This window comes from Octopus bimaculoides, chromosome 5, assembly GCF_046866305.1.
Source record: "Octopus bimaculoides isolate indiv1 chromosome 5, ASM4686630v1, whole genome shotgun sequence".
Classification (NCBI taxonomy): domain Eukaryota; kingdom Metazoa; phylum Mollusca; class Cephalopoda; order Octopoda; family Octopodidae; genus Octopus; species Octopus bimaculoides.
Genome location: NC_142932.1, coordinates 93,297,952 through 93,308,830, shown reverse-complemented (window position 1 = coordinate 93,308,830; position 10,879 = coordinate 93,297,952).

Sequence of the window (10,879 nt, the reverse complement as noted above, 5' to 3'; positions counted from 1 at the left end):
AATCTAACATATGCACAATGTTGATATATTGGTGTTTTTTTATGTAGTTGAGACTATGAATAAGTACATTGTCTTGTGTGAGTTCAACTTCTTTCAGAAATATGCAAGTGATTTTAGATCGTTAGATTTAGCTGAGTAAATGATTCGTGATCTTCATTACATCAATTGTCTAAATAATTCGTCACCTTTATTTAAAATGCAAGATGTAAAGTTTATTAATATCTTTATATTTTTGAAATAAGGAAAAATTCATTTGCATATTACACTATTAAACGCAATTCGCTGTTGCAAGCAATTAGCAACCATTTTAAATACAGCTGTACTTCAAAAATAATTATCGCAAAATGTAACTAAATGAAACGTAAAGTGTACGAACCGTATACTGCATTTAGCTCACTAAGATATTGTCTCCATTATTTACCATCCGATGGTAGTAATAGTATACTGACTAAGGAAAAATACCTTCCTCAGTTTTCGTCTAGATCGCAACCTCTCAAAAATTGGAGTATTATTTTTCACCTTAGTTATTTCTCCTTCGGTGAGGTTGTAGAGGGAGAAAAGTAGAGCACATATGTCGTAACAAAAGAAACAAAGCTACAAAGAAATGAGAATAAGGAAATTTGTTAGGTACACATATTTGTTAAAGTGGATTAGGAGGCAATCCTTAACCGAGGCACTTTGGTGTTTACTAGGAGCTGCTATTTAATACATTCGGCAGGTTTAATCACTTTTTTACAGTGGAAGTCTTACAAGGGTCATTCTTGGGCAAAGTGGCATCATAATCAAGCTGTTTGTAAATACAAACAATTGTTTTGATGTTATAAAGAAAACTTTACGCTGTTTGTTCAATACAATAGCTCTTCTTGGACAATTAACTGAAGAACAATACTTTGGAATGAATCGTTTAGTTTGAGATGAATGATGTGAATTGAAATTTCCTCAGGCAGTGTATTAAAGATGAATTACATTTAGACAACTAACTACTTGCAGTTTGTGAGAAATACTAAAGCACTTTGCTTTATTTCCGGGATCTACTTGGATAATGTTTTACGTTCTGAAACGGAATACAAATACATCGTATTTGATTGACGTTGAGCACGTAATCTGCGCTTTCTGACATTTTCTTCTGACAATGAATGAATGATTCATTCGTGTTATTTCTATGTTTTCTTTTTGTTAATAGGAGAAAATGAAAAGATAAGGAAGAAACATCGCTCCTTTATTTAAGATTTTAAACTTTTCAATGCAATGCGCTAATTAAAATGATTGAAAACCTAGATCACAACTTTCAGAAATTCTGTAGTAAGAGGCATGATTTTCATGTTGCTATGAAAGGAGGAAATTAAAAGTAGAGATGCCTTTTAGTATTAACATTTGCACAGTTTAGTAAAATATAATTGATTGAAAATATGCTCGGGAATTCGAATTCATTTGTTATTTGCAATCAGTTACCTCGACTTTGAATGATGGATAAACTTGTAGTTCAGTTATGTAGACGTGATTATTTTCAATCAAACGTCTTAATACATACATACATACGTGACGAATCGTCTAGTCATAATGTAGTACGTTTAGTGAAAAATTAATAAATAGGTACATATGTAGATAAAAGCAAAGCTTATCATCAATGATAGTTGGCATAGATTCTCAGGCTTTAAAAGTCCTCGTTATTGAATGGGAATAGCACAACTGTGTTAGAGAGAATTTCCAGCCGTTGTAATTCACTTGGACTGGAATCAATCACTGTCAGGAATAGTTAGATTACAGTTTAGAAAACAGATGTTCCTTAATGTGATTTTCTTGCACAAATATTGATTTCTAACATTGGTATAAAGTCTCAAAGGTTTTGTGGAATGGTTAGAGTTAATTAAAGCGGCTCAGTATTTGTATGCTATTTTATTTTATCAACTTTGGAAGGATGAAAACAAAGTCAATCTCAATAAAAATTTTCCTAAAGCAAGGGAGGTAACTCAATATACTAACTTCCTCCTCCATGATCTAATGATTTGATCAATTCATCGCTATTTTGTTAGACAAATTTTGATTTGTTATTGCAGTACTTGACAGGAAATTTATTTCACCATCATCAGAGGGATAAAAATTAAAGTTGAACTGGATGGGATTTGAACTCAGAACGCAAAGAGCTGTAAAAAAGAGACACTTAAGACATCGGTCCTCTGCGTTAACGATTCTGCAAATCTGCTACTGTGTCGTCATAACAATCTTGAACACAACATTAAGAATATTAACATTTTTACAGAGATACACTCAATGCAATAGATCACAAAATATTGCTGGAACGTATTTCTTTAGCCTTGGGTGGGGTGGGGAAGGAGAGTAGAGTCAAATAACGCGGGAATTTAATTCAGAAACAAAATATAGGAAAATAACTGACCGCACACTCTACTGATAGCACCGACTCAGTAAACAATCTAAGGATCGCCGAAGCGACGAGAAGACCTGTAAGCGGTCGGTAGGCCTACTGAAAACAGCAGCCAATTTGTCCAAACCAAACTCTATTTTCTTAGAAATGGAGTAACACATTAGGTAACATTGTCAGACAAAAAGTATCTGAAAATACGAGACACAGATACTAAAGCTCAACTAGGGCTAAACAGCTGCTTAACTCAAACTAATAAAACTGATTTTGCTTTACATTTCTTTCTGTTACAATATACTGAACCTGTATCAAATGCTGTTAGATATTCGTTGAACCTAGATCTTCTGCTGGTCGGAAAATGTGAATATATAGTACACTCTGTCTTGGATTTATCATGCATTTTAACGGTGATTAACTGCGTAGCTATATATACTACTACATGAAGAACAAAACAATGCAAACATGCCAAAAGAAAGAAGCAAAATAAAAAATAAAAACGGAACGAAAAACACAAGACAACAATAATAAAAAAAATATATCACTAATGCCATTGCATTCAAAATCACGCCCTCTTAGACATTGCAGTAACTGTTTGTACATCAGTCACTCTAGTTTGAAAGTTCTCATGCAGAGATGTCCGTCAGAAGTGCAATTATATCAGCCACTCCACTCCACTACTAACTCACTTGATCATTGATAGCTTAAAGAAGAGAAAAGAGTTTCTATAACACAAAGAAAAGCAACTTATCAAATTTCCAAATCGCTGCATCTGGAACAGCTAAGCTAGGTCTGGCAGTCCAAGTCGGAATTTATCCACCAAATAAATAAATAAATAAATAATATATATATATATATATATATATATATATATATATATATATATATATGCGCACATATATTTACATATGCATATACATTCATATATATTTACACACATACACACACGCACATAATTAGATCGTTAAGCTCAATGTATTTAGTTCTCTCTAATTCTTTGTTTTCTTGTTTAGTTGTTTTCCATCCCTTCTAGATTTATATAATAAATATATAAATAATATATATATATATATATAAAATAACAAAATAAATAAACATATAAAATGGCAAAAAAAGGCAGATTTTCTACTTGTTATTACGACTATTTCTTCCTTTTCTTTCTTTGTTTTACTTTTGATGAAGTGGGTGGCGGCTTTCACTCATTAAAATATATTTTGACAATATTAAAAAAAAAACAATGCGAAAAATAAACATAAATCAACGGAAAAAACTATAATATAAAATAATAACAAGGGAGTTACAGCACAAGCACAAGCGTTCCCGACATGACTCTTCGAAACGTCTGGTAATATTTTCAGTTTCTCAAAATGTTTTCTGCGTCCCATAGACAGACAATCCTAGATTCCAAAATCCATTGTTTTCTTTTTTATGATTTGAAAAATAATCGAAGGAGTTAACGCAGACACCAACCACTGCCGTTACCACCAATTACCACCACCACCACCACCACCACTACTACTACTACTACTACTGATTTCTACTTTAGGCCCAGAAAATTCGAGGGATGGAATTAGTCGATGCCATCGCACCCCTGTACTTGACTCGTACTTTATTCTATCGATCGTGACAGGACGAAAGGCAAAGTTGATTTCGATGCGATTTGAGTCCAGAGTATAAAGAGTTGGAAGAAATGCCCCTAGTTATTTTGACCGACTCTCTAACGGTTCTGCCAACTTGCCGTCCTATTACTACTACTACTACTACTACTACTACTACTACTACTACTACTAATAATAATAATAATAATAATCCTTTCTACTCTAGGCACAAAGCCTGAAATTGGGGTGAGGTGTAAGTCCATTACATCGACCCCAGTGTTTCACTGGTACTTAATTCATCGACCCCCCCCCCAAGGTTGAAAGGCAAAGTCAACCCCGGTGGAATTTGAACGTAAGGACGGACGAAATGCCGTTATGCATTTTCTTCGGTGTGCTAACGATTCTGCCACCTCGCCTTGTGAATAATAATAATAATAATAATAATAATAATAATAATAATAATGATGATGATGATGATGATGATAGTGATGATGCTGGTTGTTTCCCACAATACCAGCGAGTGGAATAACAAAATCACCCCAAGAGAGCAATAATAAAGAAAAAAAAAAGGAATTGAAGAATGATAAAACTACAAGTTCGATTCGACAATTAATCTTTCCTACAAAACAACGTTGGGCGTTGCGGTTAGGTATTAGTTAAGCTTTACAAATCAATCTTTCTTCCAACGGTAGGACCACTGCCATCAATTCGTGACTAAGTGCATCGAACCGATGTGAAAGCGGGTGCTAAACGGCAAGGAACAGCCTGCTCCATTAGCAGACACTTCTGTCAATGTGCACGACTGAAAGAAGGCTGCGAAATCTTATTCTTAGATAGCGACATTCTAATGACGGTGTGATGATTACACTAGTCTGTCCAGGCCACTCATCAGACTAGCTAGCAAATTGCTGCTTTCTAGTCGGGCATTATCATGGAAGCGTGTTGACCTGGCAAGTAAAATTTTTGTTCATCAATTTGTAATTGTCACCAAAAATATTCTGTTTTTATGTAAATAATTCCATAAAAATTCTCCACGCCACTCCATTCCACAAATTATTTCTTCCTTGCAGCATTAGTAGAAAGAAAGGCACGTAACTCAATACAGAATACTAATTCTGCTATTCCACTATCTTGAGACTCTTAACTCTCTAGCTATGATACAAGCTACACATTTGTAGGGAAAAAGTACAGTGCATTAAATCGACTTTATTACTTTGTAGAGTAAATTTAGAATATTTATTCTATAAATATTCTATTACTTGTATATTAATTCTATTTAGGTCGGAAGGGTGAAAGGAAATGTTTAATCAAAAACATCAAGGGGCGTAGGTTCCAATTCTGCCATACACTAATCTCAAAAGAAAAATTGTTCTGAATGTATATTCGTATTTTAAAGCGACGTTTATATTTAAACAATTGACTGAAAAATGATGAGCTAACCCAGGCCAGAATCGAACCCATAAATTAACGCTTGCGCATCCGATTGGGCCAAACGCTCAACCATCAATTTCAGCCAAATTTTATCAACACACACACACACACACACACACACACACACACACACGTAAATTTATACTCCACACGCGCATACATGCATATGAAAGCATGTTTGCATGTATACATATATGCATGTACTTGGCAAAATTGTCAGAGTGTCCGGAGAGAATGTCTTACAATATTCGCTTCAGCTCTGTACTCTCAATTCAATTCCCGTTGAGGTCAATTTTGTTTATCATTTTTTGGAGTCGATAAATAAAGCACCAGTCCAGTACTTGGGACGATTTCTATGGTCAGAACAAAGGCTTACGAAGCTGTTGTATGCTTCAACGAATGGCCCTAAATGTGAAATGGCAGAAACATATGACAAACGAATGACTTTATAGAAACCTGCCGAAAGTTAGCGAGAAGATCAGGCAAAGCCGGCTGCGACTGTCTGGTCACTGCGCGTGCTACTCTGAACTGGAAACATCCAAATTAGTCATGTGGGACCCACTTCATGGTGATGTAAGAAGAGGAAAATGTCACACTTATATCGACAACTTGTTCACAGACACTGGCCTGGAATGTAACCAGGACCTTGAGGCAGTGATGTTGAATCGAGAAGTATAGCAGGTGGACTTTGTTGCGATGACTCGGGTTGGAACCCGGTCATAATAAATAATAGGGACTATTATTCTTCCTTCCATTCTCTCTGTATTGTACCTGTAATTTATTGCTCCTACAATGCTGCAATCTATCATATTGATTCAGTTAAAAATTACTTTAAAAGGGTACATGTATCTGCGAAATACTCAGCCACTTAAACATAAGTTTAGTTAGCAGGAATTTAGTTCGTTCAAAAACTGAATATTCATTGTGAAGACATGTATCGTTCGAAATACCAGCTGATATCTGACGCTGTTTAAGCCTTGAGCACTCAGATTAGTCTGTCCAATGTAATATTTATTCATATTGTTTTAAATTAAACATGCATTAGCTTGTAGTTTAGAGGTTTCGATGATAGGATTGTTTAGTTTTAGAATGACGTTGTAGGGTTGAAGTGAGAAGCCAGATCTGGCCAATCTGAACATAAAACAAGTTAAATATTTTGGCCAAGTCACGGTGTTTCAATAAACTTGACATATCTCAGCAGAAAATAGTTTCAGACATGACATTCGTCAACTAAAGACAGGCTGGTATATAAAATTGCTTTCTACAGTTGAGGATATTGAAAATTTTTTGTGGATATATCTGATTTCCACAGTATAAGTGTTAAAAGTAGATTTATCATCGGCTAACGAAGATCTGATTTCCTCCTACGTACAAAATTTAAAATTTCCTGAGATTTATTAATTTTTTTTTTAAAGTCATGTCCCGTTGTTGTCGAGAATCACTAATAATTACTGCTATGATTTTGTTTTCTGTTCTTCAAGTAAGAGGTAAATTTTAGTTCATTTATAATACTTTTGCACACGTCATTCCGTACAACACCATCTGCATGATTTATCTAAATTCAAGCATTGGTCCAAATGTACGTTACCTGCAGTCAAAATTGTTTGTGACATTTTCTATATGACAAAAGTCTAAATTCACGAATCGGACAGTCTTAAGAAAAAAAAATACGGAGTAAAGTCTTATACTAAAGTGTACTTACCAAAATGCAAAGCAGTAACTTTTAATTTTTAATATTTGATTTATATTTCAAACAAACACCTTCTATAATATTACTTCATATCTTTAAAAAAATACCACTCGATAAATTCTAGAAATTCTAAATTTTATATCTCTGAAGAGCAGAAAATTTGTCTATAAATGCTTATCAATATAGGATTCCATTAATAGGACAGCGCTTTTGGGAAACGATCGTAAGATAATTTTAAACCCAATTCAAAATTTTTAAACTGATATATTTATTATTTTATATTATATATTTATACTTATACATATTTACATATATTTTTACATATAGTTTTAATACTACAATTACTCTACACATGTATATATCTTTCTGATGAATTTTCTAATATTGATTTCCTGATATTAATAATAATATAGTATAATATATATATATATATATATATATATATATATATATATATATATATATATATATATATATTGGAGCGCAGGCGGGAGAGATATGTAATAATATACATATGGAAAATACTGGAAGGACTAGTGCCAAACTTTGGCATCAAGTACTACAGGAATGCCCGCACGGGTCGCCACTGCATGGTGCCAAAGATGCCGTCCACTGCATCTCACATAAGAACGAGATACTGCAGCAGCCTCGGTTTCAGAGGACCTCAGCTCTTCAATGCCCTGCCAAAACATTTGAGAGACCTGCAAGACACGGACGTGGAGGTCTTCAAGACAAAACTCGACGCTTTCCTCTCCACGATACCAGACGAACCAATGGCTCGAAATGAGACACAGTTTAGGGCAGCGATGTCAAATTCTCTTATACACCAGATGTGCCATCAAAACTCTTGATTGGACTATATCAAGTGGAGGAGAAGAGCCATGCAAGGAACGTGAAGAGAGCACAGCATAAAGACGGAAAGTCACGGTGGTGCTCCAGCATGACCACAGCCACTTGGCTGAAACCCATAAATAAATAAATAAATATATATATATATATATATATATATATATATATATATATATATATATATATATAAACACACACAATATCGAACACACGTACAAAAGGTATGTGTATTGCCAGTTCGTAGGCAGGCTGCGATTTATAGGCACGAGAGAAAATTTTCTCGCTAATATACCTGGTGTAAAAGCACCTAGAAGGTATAGACAAGCGAAATAACTCACGCCCGGTACTGTTGTAGGAGTGGTAGACATTAACGTTTCATCATTTTTATGACTTATCAATACCATGTACCAAAAACAAGGCTAGATTGCTCGCTATGATTATATCGGACAAAGAGAGACAGAGACAGACACAGACACACACAGACACAGACACACGCACACGCACACACACACACACACACACACGCACCCCCACACATTCATATATATGTACACATATATATCTATCTATATATATACATATACATATATATACATATAGATAAATAGATGTATACGTAGTTATACATACATATACATACACATGTATATATCTTTATATATATATATATATATATATATATATATATATATATATATATATATATATATATATATATCTTTTACTTGTTTCGCTCATTCGACTGCGGCTATATCAGGGCACTGCCTTGATGAATTTTAGTCGAATGAATTAACACCAGTGCTTTTTGAAAGCATGGTATTTATTCTGTCGGGTCTTTCACTGAACTATGTACGGGGACGTAAACACACTAACACTGGTTGTCAAATTGTAGCGGGGGACAAATACGGCGAGCTTCTTTCAGTTTCTGCTTATCTAATTCACTCACGTGGCTTTGGTCGGCCTAGGGCAATAGTAGAAAACACTTGTTCGAGGCCACACGGAGTGAGACTGAACCCGGAACCATGTGGTTGGGAAACAAATTTCTTACCACGTCTGAGCCTATTAAATAGTCACGTGTGCGCATATTAAAAAATAAAGCAGAAACTAGCACTATATAGATGGACACACACACACACACACACACACACACTCAGACACATGTATAAAGGCGTATGTGATAGATAAATCAATGTAAAATCTGCTAACGCTTTTATTAAGAATCAAAATATTAATTTTTTTCGAGGAAACTAAATCGTTTATATGATAATATAAAATGTTTGTTTATGCATAAACAAAACTTTGTAATCAATAATTATACATGATTATATACTAAAATTATCTTTTAAGCTTTTTAATCATTCAGAAATCTGTCTAATCATACTGTCTACAAGATTTTTCAATAATGCAAATATTTATTCATACCATTATTCCTAACTGACGCAGATAACGATTTCTTGCTTTTAAAAGTTCTTGAATTTCATTTTGATTGAATCATATTCCATAAATTTTCAATAAAGTTTAGGTTTGGAGATTGTTGAGGCGAAAATAATGTCTGAATTTGAAGACGTTGTAGAAATGTTTTGACTAATTAGATAGAATGAACAGAAAAATTACTACGCTAGTATTTAGCCAGTTTAGGAAAAAAATAACCATTGTAGAAAGTAGAAAATATTAGTTTTTTTTAACAAAATTTCTTCCATGTAATATAATTGTTTCTAAATTAAACCCAAGGGCAATAATTTTGAAGTGGAAAAGCTAAGTCGATTACATCGGCCCCAATACAGAATTGAATACATAGTGATTAAGGCAATGCAGTAGACGTTTGACTTGAACTTTCGTGGTTCGGCAAGATAAACGCGTGCGGTGGCCTGGCGGGGATAAAAAAAAAAGAATTATAGTTTTTGTGGAAAAGAATTAGAGCAAGTGGATTGATATATAGAAGAGAAACTGGTGCCTCGTATGTTACAAGGATGGGAGGCTTTATAACAGGAGCGGATATATAATGATTGTAATAGTTGTAGAAGGAACGCAGAGAAGAAACAACACTTCTGTTGGCAAGTGGTTGTTGTCATTTAATGCAGGTCAGCTTAGAACCGGTTAGACCTATGTTTGATAACGTTCCATTCGTGACTAATCCATCGTATATTTTATTTTCTAACCTTGAAAAGTAAGCCTGCTCTTTGTGATGCAGTTCCAATGATAATTCGTGTGTATGCTTTCGTGTTAGGAACGAACGAGGGAAATCGTTTTGGTGCTTATGTTAGAAATCACAATTTTTATCGGGAATGTATATACATTTAAGTTTATTGAGGAAATTATTGGATCGCGAATGCTTTTATAAAACGATGAATGAATGAATGTCTCAACATACGATCCCTCACTCCACATAAATCTGAGGCATAATGCCTCTCATAGGAATCACTCTTTATATTTTCACATTTTGTCATTTACAGCTATATTTTCACATTATTTTTTTCTTCGTGTTTTTTGTATCTGTCATTCATACTCTTACTGTTGGTTTTTGTGGGTAGGGGACAAGAAAAGAAAAGGGGAATCCGGCTGTTGTCATTTCAAAAATTTTCTGTCCATCTTTTTTTTTTAACCGACATTTTCTGTTTCTTTTTATACTTCCTTAATCCTTTCCCAGTTTTTCTATATTTTTCTTCTGTTCTGATATTTTATCATCCTTTGAATCCTTTGAAAACGTTTACTGATATGGATATTTTCAGTGTAGACAAACTGCTCCACCCCTATTCTTCTTCCTTCTTTCTTCATTTCCTTATCTTATTTATTTATTTTTTTTACTCGCTTCTTTCTCTTCTGTTCAATCATATTTGTTTATGTATCTCCACATCCTTCCATTTTTCAAAAACTTTTACCTCATATTCTACAGTTTCTATTCCTTTCAGTTTCATACATTCCTTTCTCATCCAT